This window comes from Psammomys obesus, unplaced genomic scaffold (assembly GCF_907164565.1).
Source record: "Psammomys obesus unplaced genomic scaffold, mPsaObe1.curated_primary_1811, whole genome shotgun sequence".
Taxonomy (NCBI): Eukaryota; Metazoa; Chordata; class Mammalia; order Rodentia; family Muridae; genus Psammomys; species Psammomys obesus.
In genome coordinates this window covers 16,513,746-16,524,121 of record NW_026596051.1, presented here as the reverse complement: position 1 = coordinate 16,524,121, position 10,376 = coordinate 16,513,746, and the positions used below count along the sequence as shown (strand labels likewise).

The 10,376-nt window shown below is 44.3% G+C and overlaps 1 protein-coding gene across 1 annotated transcript in view; it reads right to left on the bottom strand.

Moving 5' to 3' along the window:
- Positions 1-10,376, bottom strand: part of Slc5a1 (solute carrier family 5 member 1) — a 72,569-nt gene that overhangs the window by 47,695 nt on the left and 14,498 nt on the right. The window lies entirely within an intron of this gene.

Here is a 10,376-nt window from a genome sequence, read left to right as displayed (position 1 = left end):
TTTCTTTCTTTCTTTCTTTCTTTCTTTCTTTCTTTCTTTCTTTCTTTTTCTTTTTTTTTTTTGTTTTGTTTTGTTTTTCTCTGTGTAGCCTTGGCTGTCCTAGACTCACTTTTTAGACCAGGCTGGCCTCGAACTCACAGAGCTCCACCTGCCTCTGCCTCCCTGAATGCTGGGATTACAGACATGAGCTTCTGTACCCCATTAATAATTGATTAAGAAAAATCCCTACAGGTTTGCATACAAGCAGATCTTATGGAGGCATTTTCTCAATTGAGATTTCCTCCCTTCAGACAACTCTAGCTTGTGTCAAGTTGACTTAAAACTAGCCAGCACATTTGCATGGCATTTTACCCACTGGGCCATCTACCTAGAGTTTCAGGTTATATTCTATCAAGCAGGCATAACCTTTTCAATGGTGATATTTGGTGTTGACAAATAAGTAGACTCTCTCCTACATTTGTGATATTTCTACTTTAGAAATAAAAATTCAGCTCCTTCCACTATACCATCCGATGTTCATGGACATGGACGCTATAGTTGTTTTTTATTTTATTTTTTTTTAACTCTGCCTTAAGAACATTATGAGGGACACAGACAACAAGGCTTCCTTAGGACATTTAATACTGTGCTACTTATAACAGTGGAAAACATGTTTCCAGCTACGGTGCCCTACAACAGGAAACCATTTGATAAATTAATATTCCAAATTATGGGGGCTGGAGTGATGGCTCAGCAGTAAAGAGCACTGGCTGCTCTTCCAGAGGACCCAGGTTCAATTCCTAGCGCCCACATGGCAGCTCACAACTGTCTCCAACTCCAGTTCCAAGGCATCTGACACCCTCACATACACAGACAGACAGACAAAGCACCAATGCACATAAGATAAAAATAAATTATTAAAAAATCAAAGTCACGATGGAATATTCTGCAGCCATTAAATTAAATTAAAAGATAGCTTTGAAAATGTTGCTATGACATGGGAAATGGTCATGATAAAATGTAAAATGAAGTAACATACAGCCAGACACGGTAGCAATGCCTACACTACCAGACCTCAGGAGAATGGGATAGGAGGATTGCCGTACGTTCCAGATCGCCCTGGTTCACAGAGTGAGTGCCAGGCCAGTTAAGCTCTATCAGAAGCATTGTCTCGGTAAATCAAAAGGGAGACAGGTATGGTGGAACTCCCGTGATCCCAGCACTTCAGAGTGAAGACAGGAGAGTCAGGAGCGCAGCTAAACACCCTTTGAAGCCAGCAAGGACTACAGAGACCTTGTTTCAAAATAAAACAAAAACTCGCTTCATATAAGCCTATCTGTTACATGAGCCTCAAAATATTTAAGTGCATGTGTCTGTGTGTATAACACATAAATTTAGATAGATAGATAGATAGATAGATAGATAGATAGATAGATAGATAGAAAACACAGAGTACATGCTTACTTTTTAGATTTTTCTGATTTTTACAGTGGTTTTATGAAATTTAATAAGCAGAGCACAGGTCTTTAAAAGCTCCAGATCTTCCTCAGGCTCTCTGGCGGTGCCTGAAGGCTGCGAACAAAGCAGGCAAGTAAATTCAGTATTGGTATTGGTAGTTTAGTATTTCAATATGAAAATGTCATCAAGGCTTGGTGAGACAGCTGGGCAGGCAAGGGAGCTCACTGCCGCCCTTGACAACCTGAGTCCAACACTCAGAACCCAAATGGCTACGTGAAATCCTGTCTCAAGAAAAAAAAAAAAAAAAAACGAAAAGAGAGACTCCCGTCGACCTCATAAGATGTTGCCAGATGTGAGAGGCCAGATGTTGAGAAAGTGTTCCCTACGATACGCCATTGTGAAGAAGGGTGATAAAGCTGTTGCCAGCATGCGTTTTTACAGACCACCCTCCCTGCAGTTCCTGAAAGACACCAAGGTTTGTTTGTTTGTTTTTCAGGAGCAAGATTGTCATCGCTCAAAAGGAAGACATTCCCAGCTAAGTTCAGTTAATTACTTTATTTGTTAAAGGATAAGTCATGCCCAAAATACCCAGACCCTGAAGCTGGCTCTCTGCCTCCTGCTTCTGTTCGGCCCCACTCCCCTCCATTTTTATTTTATTTACTGATTGGTTGGTTGGATGTTTTTTGTTTTGTTTTTGTGTTTTTTTTTGTTTTGTTTTGTTTTGTTTTGTTTTTGAGACAGGGTTTCTCTGTAACCAGGTATCTCTGGCTGTTCTGGAACTCACTCTGTAGCCCGGGCTGGCCTTGAACTCAGAGATCTGACTGCCTCTGCCTCCGGAGTACTGGGACTAAAGACGTGTACCACCACCATCTAGCGCATCCTCCCCTTTAAGGGGTATCAGAATTCGTGGCGCCATCTCTCTGTTTATTTGCTGGGTCAGGCTAGATGTACCCGTGCAGTGATGCTCAAAGTTAAGCTACCCTTGTACATGAGCTGTGCATTCTCCCCTGCATTTCAGGTGACTGTAGAGTGCGGCTGTAGAAGTAGGCTCCGCCCAATGTTTGGGACGCACTCAAACTACAAATCTATTGATTGTTTGAAATGCAGATTTCAAACATCCAGTGGCTTCATTTTCTAAGTCTGGCAGTTCTCATCAGACTCATCTGAAGGTTAATCCATGTGGATTGCTAGGATACATCCACAGAGTTCCTGATTCAGTACGTCTGGGTTAGGATTAGAAAAAACAAAATGTTTCTAGCAGGTGTCCAGGTCTTACTGTGCTACCATCCTGGGTACCATGCTTTGAGATCCCCATCCTGGCAGAATAAGACAAAGAAGGAAAAACACTAACTTCTGCGATGCCTTTAAGTGTTAGCCTTTATCTTGTTGGAAGCACACAACAACTCTGTACGGCTGGTGTTATTCTGTCCCCATCTTCATTTCATGGTGGGGGGGGCCTGAAGATTAGAGTCACGGAATAACTTGTCCAAAGTTCAAAGTATGCTTCAGCCCCAAGGGGCTGGAGTCTACAGACACAGGAAGAGAACACAGCACTGCGGTGACTTGGCCTTCTCCTTCCTTCTTCCTGGGTACACTCTCCTGGATGTCCCTACAGGGACAGTAAAGGAACACCTCCTGTCCACCTCTGTGAACTCTGGCACAGTATAAGCTTGTCTGTGTCATGTTTATTTTCCTATTCCTCCTTCTCCTCTCAGGAATCCTGCTTAATCCTGGTTGGCATCTCTGTTCAACATGGAAAGTTTGGAAAGGTTTGACCTTTGACTTTTGCCATCTCTCAAGGATTGCACTTCCTGGCTTTGGACAGAAAATATGGGAAGGCTCATACATTCAGAATATTTTATTTCCAAAACTCTGGCAAACATTGACACAGCTTTGCTCTGGAGTCGTTATAATCCCTGTTTACTTTGGATGAGCTCATGTCCCCAGGGACAATGGCCACCTTCCAGTCATTACCTCTGTACACATCTCTCCCTACTCAAAGACCCAAAGAGGTAGAAAACCAGGAAACCATTGCCAACCTTTGTGTTTTCCCAATGGATTGGCATAAAAGGCAAGTGAAGTTGCTCAATGGCATTAGAGGTCAAGGAGGTCATGATGCCAATGTAGATGAGCCTATCTTTGGATTCATCGGTAGCTCAGGGTCCCTCACTCTGAGGGCATGAGCTACCTTCACAACTTAGATCTTCATCTGCCTCATGCTCCTCTACCTCAGGCCTTTGACCGTTCAGGAGGTTGGTTGGTTGGTTTGTTGGTTGGGTGTGGAATGGTAGATTTTCAGGTTTTTCGTTTGGAGGTTTTTTTGCTTGAATTGCTCACTTCTGATTTTTAGATAGACATCTCCTTCAATTCTTTTTCACTTGTAATTGATACATAACAATTATAAATACTTATGGGACACAATGTGACATGGCAAGGATTAGCAAGCCTGACGTTTTCTGTATCTAGCTGGCCCCTTGTGATCCTTCTGGTCCTGGCCTGAAAACACAGTCCTCTGAAAGGTCTCTGCAGCCTGCCTTTGCGAATTGAGGACCAGCCTGCTCTGTCCCACCCACTTTAGATTCAAACACATGTTCTTCTGAAACCTTACTGTTACTTATAATGTTATGAATATTTCCTAAAACAAGCACCTGCCATAGGATCTGGCTCATGGGTGGCAATGCCATGCAGTAATGCATAAATGGATGAGTGAATGAATGGATGATTGACGACATAGCTAATGGAGGAAGACCTAAAGATAAGATATGATAAAAGATGATGATAAACCAGGTGGGAGTGTGTATGTCTATAATTTCACAACTCAGGAGGCTAAGGCAGGCAAACGGTGGGTTTGAGTCAGCCTGGGTTACATAGTAAGGCCCTATCTTAAAACAAACAAACAAACAAACAAAAACTATTATAATCATCACTTGGGAGGTAGCAATAGGAGATTCAGGAGTTCAGGGCCAGTCTCGACTACTTAGAGCGCTCAAGAGCACCCAGCCTCAAAGCAACAACAAGAGAAAATAAAATATCCCTGCAAGGTAGGTGCAATGATCTCTATTTTGTCCACTGAAGGAAGTGAGACACAGAGAGACAAAGTCACTCAAGACAATAAGCTAAGGTTCACACCAAGGCAGGTTACCTCCAGAATCTTCAATTGTAATTGTAATCTCTTAATTGCAAATTAATAGAAAGTTCACCTCCAAGGCTACATAAACCTACAGCTAGCTCTGTTATATGTCGCCTGTCCTTGGAAAACAAGGAAAACTCGGATGATTTCTGATGTGAATAACTAACCAGTCTCAGCCAATGGTTCCAACACACTTCGAGTCTCAACCAACTCGAAACTTTGGTTATAATTTGCTGATAGCTTTTTGTGACCACAGAAGGGCTACTGTGTTAGAAAAGATGAAGAATGCAGCCAGGGGGGAATGAGAGGCCACGAGATTAGGTAACAGCTTAGTGGCAGAAACTTGACTACACTGGTCAGCGGAAGCCTAGAAGCATGAATCCATAGGTGGTACACTAACTGAAGAACTCCGTGGAGCCAGGTGTAGATCTGCAGACCAGACACAGGGACTTAGTGGTGCTGAGCCAGATGCAGCAGCACCTGCCTGAAATCCCAGAACTCAGGCCTCTGAGGGAGCAAAGCCTGGGTCACACAGTGAGACCACATTCACAAGGAAGGAGGAAAGAAGAGGGAGAGAAGAAAAGGACAAGGGGGCAGCTCTTGAGAGGTAACTAAATTAACAAGGAAAAGGCTTCAAAAATGGAGGGTGACAGAGGAAGAGCAAGGAGCAGAAGAGAAGGCGGCAGTAGAAGACGAAGAAAACAAGAAGAAGCAAAAGGAGAAAAAGGAAGGAGCAAAAAACGAGAGGCAGCAGGTTGTTGGAGAAGGCAGGAGCTGGCACACTGCAGGGCAAAAACTTTCACTGCAAAGAAAATTTCGCCATGGGGAGTAACAAATTTTGCCAACACTTGGCTCAAACTGAGAAAAAAAGCAAATGGCCTGAGATGGTGAGGAGGTAGCCCACCCCAGACCTTCCCCAGAGGTCAGTGTGGCATGACTGTAGACAACCTGGTCGGGACAAGGCTTGCTTTTTCAGTTTTACCACCATGAAACTGAAAGATACAAGAGTAGTGATTTTTTTTCTCTCTCTCTGCACAAGGACAAAAACGAGGAACAGAGTTTTTAAAAGGCTTTGCACCCTTCGCACTTCCTCCTGTTCTTAGCCACTGTAAGGCCATTGTACCAGAAAGCAGGACACAGCCTGACGCCTCAGGCAGCCACCAAGGAAGACACGGAAGCCCTCCGACAAATCCGTCCCTTTCTCACCTTTCCTGTAGAGCAGCCTGTATTTATCATGTGATTGCAGTGCAAGGCTTTGGAGTAGTTATCACACTTAGTTGTTTTTAAGTCACAAAAAGGAAGGAATTGTCCCTCATCATGAATAATGGGATAAATATGGGCATAGGCAGCTTCATGTAAGTAGAGAGGGCAGAGTTGACCCTGGTGGCAAATGAAACAGAAATCACTCCTCCTAGGCTTCTGAAGGGCCGGTTACTTGTCATTCCTGCATGTTTCTTCCTGGGACTTTGTCCTGTTGCGTGTTCTCCGCCTGCCTGCCCTGTGTCAGTTTTCCTGGTTCCCTCTCTGCCTCTCTGTCTTATGACCGCCCCTCTGTCTAGGGCCTACTGAGTTTTCCCTGGGCAGTCTTTGGGGCCCCCTGGTAGCATGATAATAGGTTGAACTTTGGTCTGATGGTTTGGCTTTAGACACTTAAAACTAAAACGAAGCCAGGCATAAAGATGGATAGCTGTAATTCCAGCACTGAGAAGGAGGCTGCGGCAGGAGGATTTTGAATTTACTGTGAGACCCTGCCTAAAAGATAAATAAACAAAATACAATCATGTATATTTCCTCAAGACAGTTAAAAGTTTGAGGTGCCACCCACTTCCTTTAAGGATAATTTTCATTCGTGTTTCTTTCTAGCCCTAATTGAAAAAAAGTGTCTTGCTTTTCATGTTTGTTTTTGCGATAGTTTCTTCATATAACAGCTCTGGCTGTCCTGGACTCGCTTTGTAGACCAGGCTGGCCTGGAACTCTCAGAGATCCACCTGCCTCTGCCTCCCGAGTGCTGGGATTATAGGTGTACACCGCCACCACCTCTGCCCAGCTTTCAGATTAATCTTTCTACTATACCCATCGGTCTCGTAAATGTCATACACAAGACCCGAGCAGCCAGAAGAGCAGGGGGCGTCCTGGCTCTGCCTGTAAACCTGGGAGGTCCGTGGAATTACTCATCCTTCCCAAGCGAGATCTCTCAAGGGTCAGTCAGATAAGTTTTGCAGAAGGATCCATTGACAAAAAAAAGAGCCAACCCCCAAAATGGAGGAGGCCTCTGTTCTGAGACTTTACAGTGTCCTTAAAACAGCAAAGTGGCCCCCAGGGATGTCCAGAACTAGCCTTTCCGTTGTCTACTCTCTGACTTCATGAGCCCTGCTTTCCTCCCAGCTTTCTCATAGGTAACCTCAAGCCCTCTCTGCCTCAAGGTCGACACAGACCGCTCTTCCTGAAGTTTCTCCACCTACAAGTCCTGCTTGGAAAGCAACTGTGCTGAAGGCAGGTGATAGGAGTAGAGGGTCCCATTGGCCGGTGTGTACACAGCCAGCAGGTGGAGGCTGTCATGATGTGACAGTCACTGACTCCTCTGAGGACCCCTGGGCCAGCATATTTGAGAACTGATATTCTAATTATGAATTTAGGAACCAGTAGCAGACTTAAAATGATGTTTGAATTTACCTCAAGAGGAAATGAAGAATATAATTTGGGTGCTGTCTAAAATATTTTTTTAATTTTGAAGAGAATCCTTAATATGTACTTGCTTTTTAAATTTTATTTTTAATTTTTTTATGTGCGTTGGTGTTTTGCCTGCATGTAGATCTAGAGTTACAGACAGTTGTGAGCTGCCATGTGGGTGCTGGGAATTGAACTCGGGACCTCTGGAAGAGCAGCCAGTGCTCTTTACCCCCGAGCCATCTCTCCAGCTTCCTTCATGTGTGCTTTCTTGCATGCCACATTTTCTTTAGATTCTATTTTACAGCTGTAATGTGATGGTATTTATAAGCCATTTTCAATTCTAGAAAAGAAACTGCAAGAATTTTCCTTCTGCTAAACCAGCAGTTGTTAAACTATGATAAATCACTAGAACCTTGTCATTAAACTAAATGTTAACAGAGTCCCCCTCCCCCTTAAAAAATAAGTTTTGAGTTTTCTGGGAGTAAAGAGGAGGAGAGTAACCCCAAAACATTTCCACAGAGCCTAAGTGTCATTACTTAGAATAAAACTACATCTTGTCATATTTAAGAAACCAGCGATCATCAAGACGTACCACAGGGGCTGGAAAGTTGGCTCAGGAGTTAAGATGAGTGAATACTGTTCTCCTAGTCAACCCGAGTTCAGTTTCCAGAACCCACGTTAGGCAGCTCACAACTGCCTGTAACACCAGCTTCGGGGAACCTGCGCCTCTGACCTCTTTGGGCACCCAAACACATGTGTATACACACACATGCAGACTTACACACATACATGTAATTAAAAATAAAAATCCAAAAAGACATACTGAATGACATGAAGAAAGGAAAGCTCCCTGCATCCTTAACTACGAGACACAACCAAAGTGAAGCCATCAAAGGTGATTTCTGTGTTTATTTCTTTTTGCTACTGTAACTCATCATCAATCCATTTTAGATTATGGCTCCTATGGAACTGGAACTGATTATTTGTAGTAGTATAAATGACGTGGGTATAAACCATGTTTTATGCACGTGATCTACACGAAAGTGAACAAGGAAATCTTGGCAACAGTTTCTGACATTCTCTGTAAACTACCGAGTGTAATGGTGATCGAGGGATTTACCGGGGGCACTCTTACCTTCCTTCTCTGTCTTTTTGTTTTTGTTTCTTGCATTCTGACAGGAGTCTTCCATCCCTCCTCTCCTTCCAGTCCCTCCCCTGACCTCCCCTCTGCACCCTCTTCTCCTCCAGTTCTCTTCAGAAAAGGGCAGGGGCCTCCCACGGATATCAACCAGCCACGGCATAGCAAGTTGCAGTAAGACTAGATGTATCCTCTCCTCTAAGGGCTAGACAAGGCAGCCCAGTATAAGGACTGGGTCCCAGAGGCAGGCGACAGGGTCAGGGACAGCCCCTGCTCCCACTGTTAGGAAGATCAAGCTACATAACTGTAACATACTTGCAGAGGGCCTAGGTCAGTCCTATGCAGGCTCCCTGGTTGGCACTTCAGTCTCTGTGAGTCCCGATGGGCGCAGGTTTGTCGACTCTGGGTTTTCTTGATCCTCTGTCTCCTACAATCCTTCCTCTCTATATTGAAGTGTTTAGTTCTACCCCAGGTCTCTGGACTGCCCAGCCTCTGGTTCCTGACCCTCCAGGCAGTGTCAGGGATGGGCCCCCTCTCACAACATGGTTGACCACTCTCACAATTCACCCCTTGTAGGTTGAAGGTTTTGGGACAGGGTTGTTACAGGAAGTGGCCAGAACAGTTCCATTTACTAAGTGCCAGTGAGGCACAGCGTTGGCTGTTCCATCTGTGTTTTCACAGGTGATTCTGATACATAGACAGCTTCCGGAGCCAGTTTTCATTTTGTATGCATGTAAGTGCATCACATGTGGGCACGGCCATCATGCACCCTGAACCTGAAGTCACAGGCAGTTGTGAGCTACCTTGCAGGTGCTGGGAACTGGACCCAAGGCAAATGCTCTTCACTGTTGAATCACTTCTTGTGTTTATGAAGTCCAGCCACCTGGAACAATTTTTTTTTTATAATCTTATGAAGCCTTAGATGGAACCATGGTTAGAGAAAGAGTCTTCAAATGACGGCCTCACCAAGGAAGTAATGACTTCTGGTAAAGAGAACAATGCATGCTTCTCTGTTAGAGCAACCCAATCCCATGGCGTGCACAAGGAAATAATACCTCTGGGAAAGCTCACAAAACCACTGACCCCTCCCTGCTTTGGGTGGGGCTCATGCCTCTCATCAGACAACCCTCAGCCCAAAGCCAGACAATCCCAGACCTATTCTAACACACAAACCCTCCAAGGGAATGCTTCCTCTGGGCTCCGTCCTCACAAACTGAGATCTGCCAGGTGGTGGTGACACATGCCTTTAATCCCAGCACACAGGAGGTAGAGGCAGGTGGATCTCTGAGTTCTAGGCCAGCCTGGTCTACAGAGTAAATTCAGACAGCCAGGGCTACACAGAGAAACCATGTCTCAAAAAAATAAATAAAATAAAATAAAATGAACATTCCTTTAAAAGAAAAAAGAAAATTCCTCTTTACAATAAATGGGGACTGTTACTTAGAACCACAACCAATCAAAATACAGAGTTGTGGAGCCCAGCCTCAAGGGATATATCTACAGAACAACTCCTGTAAGACTTGGGGAACATTGTAGAAGAGGCAGGTGAGAAGACTGTGAGAGGCAGAGGACCAGAGAATTTGCTTTGTGGCTTTGTCTCCTGGCATGTCGGAAGCTATATTCATAAAGTCTCACCAACATGATTGCCTAAACATGAGCTGAACTACGACAGCAATAATAGATGTGCCAATGTGGGTGTGGAAAACCACAAGGCCCCAACCCTACATAAAGAGCTATGAACAACCAAGGGATGCTAAGAGCAGATAGTTTTCCCTGGGGTGGAACATACTGATTGGCTAACCAATACCAAACAGTCACCCCTGAAAACATGCATATAAGTAGCATTATACAGACCCAGCAGATTATGTTTAGGAATGTATATGTGTATACATTTATGCTTGGACCAACAATGAATGAAACCAGAGGCCATACATTTGAAATTGATCAAGGAAGGAGTGTTTGGAGGTAAAAAGGGAAAGGAGGGAATTGATGTGAGCACAT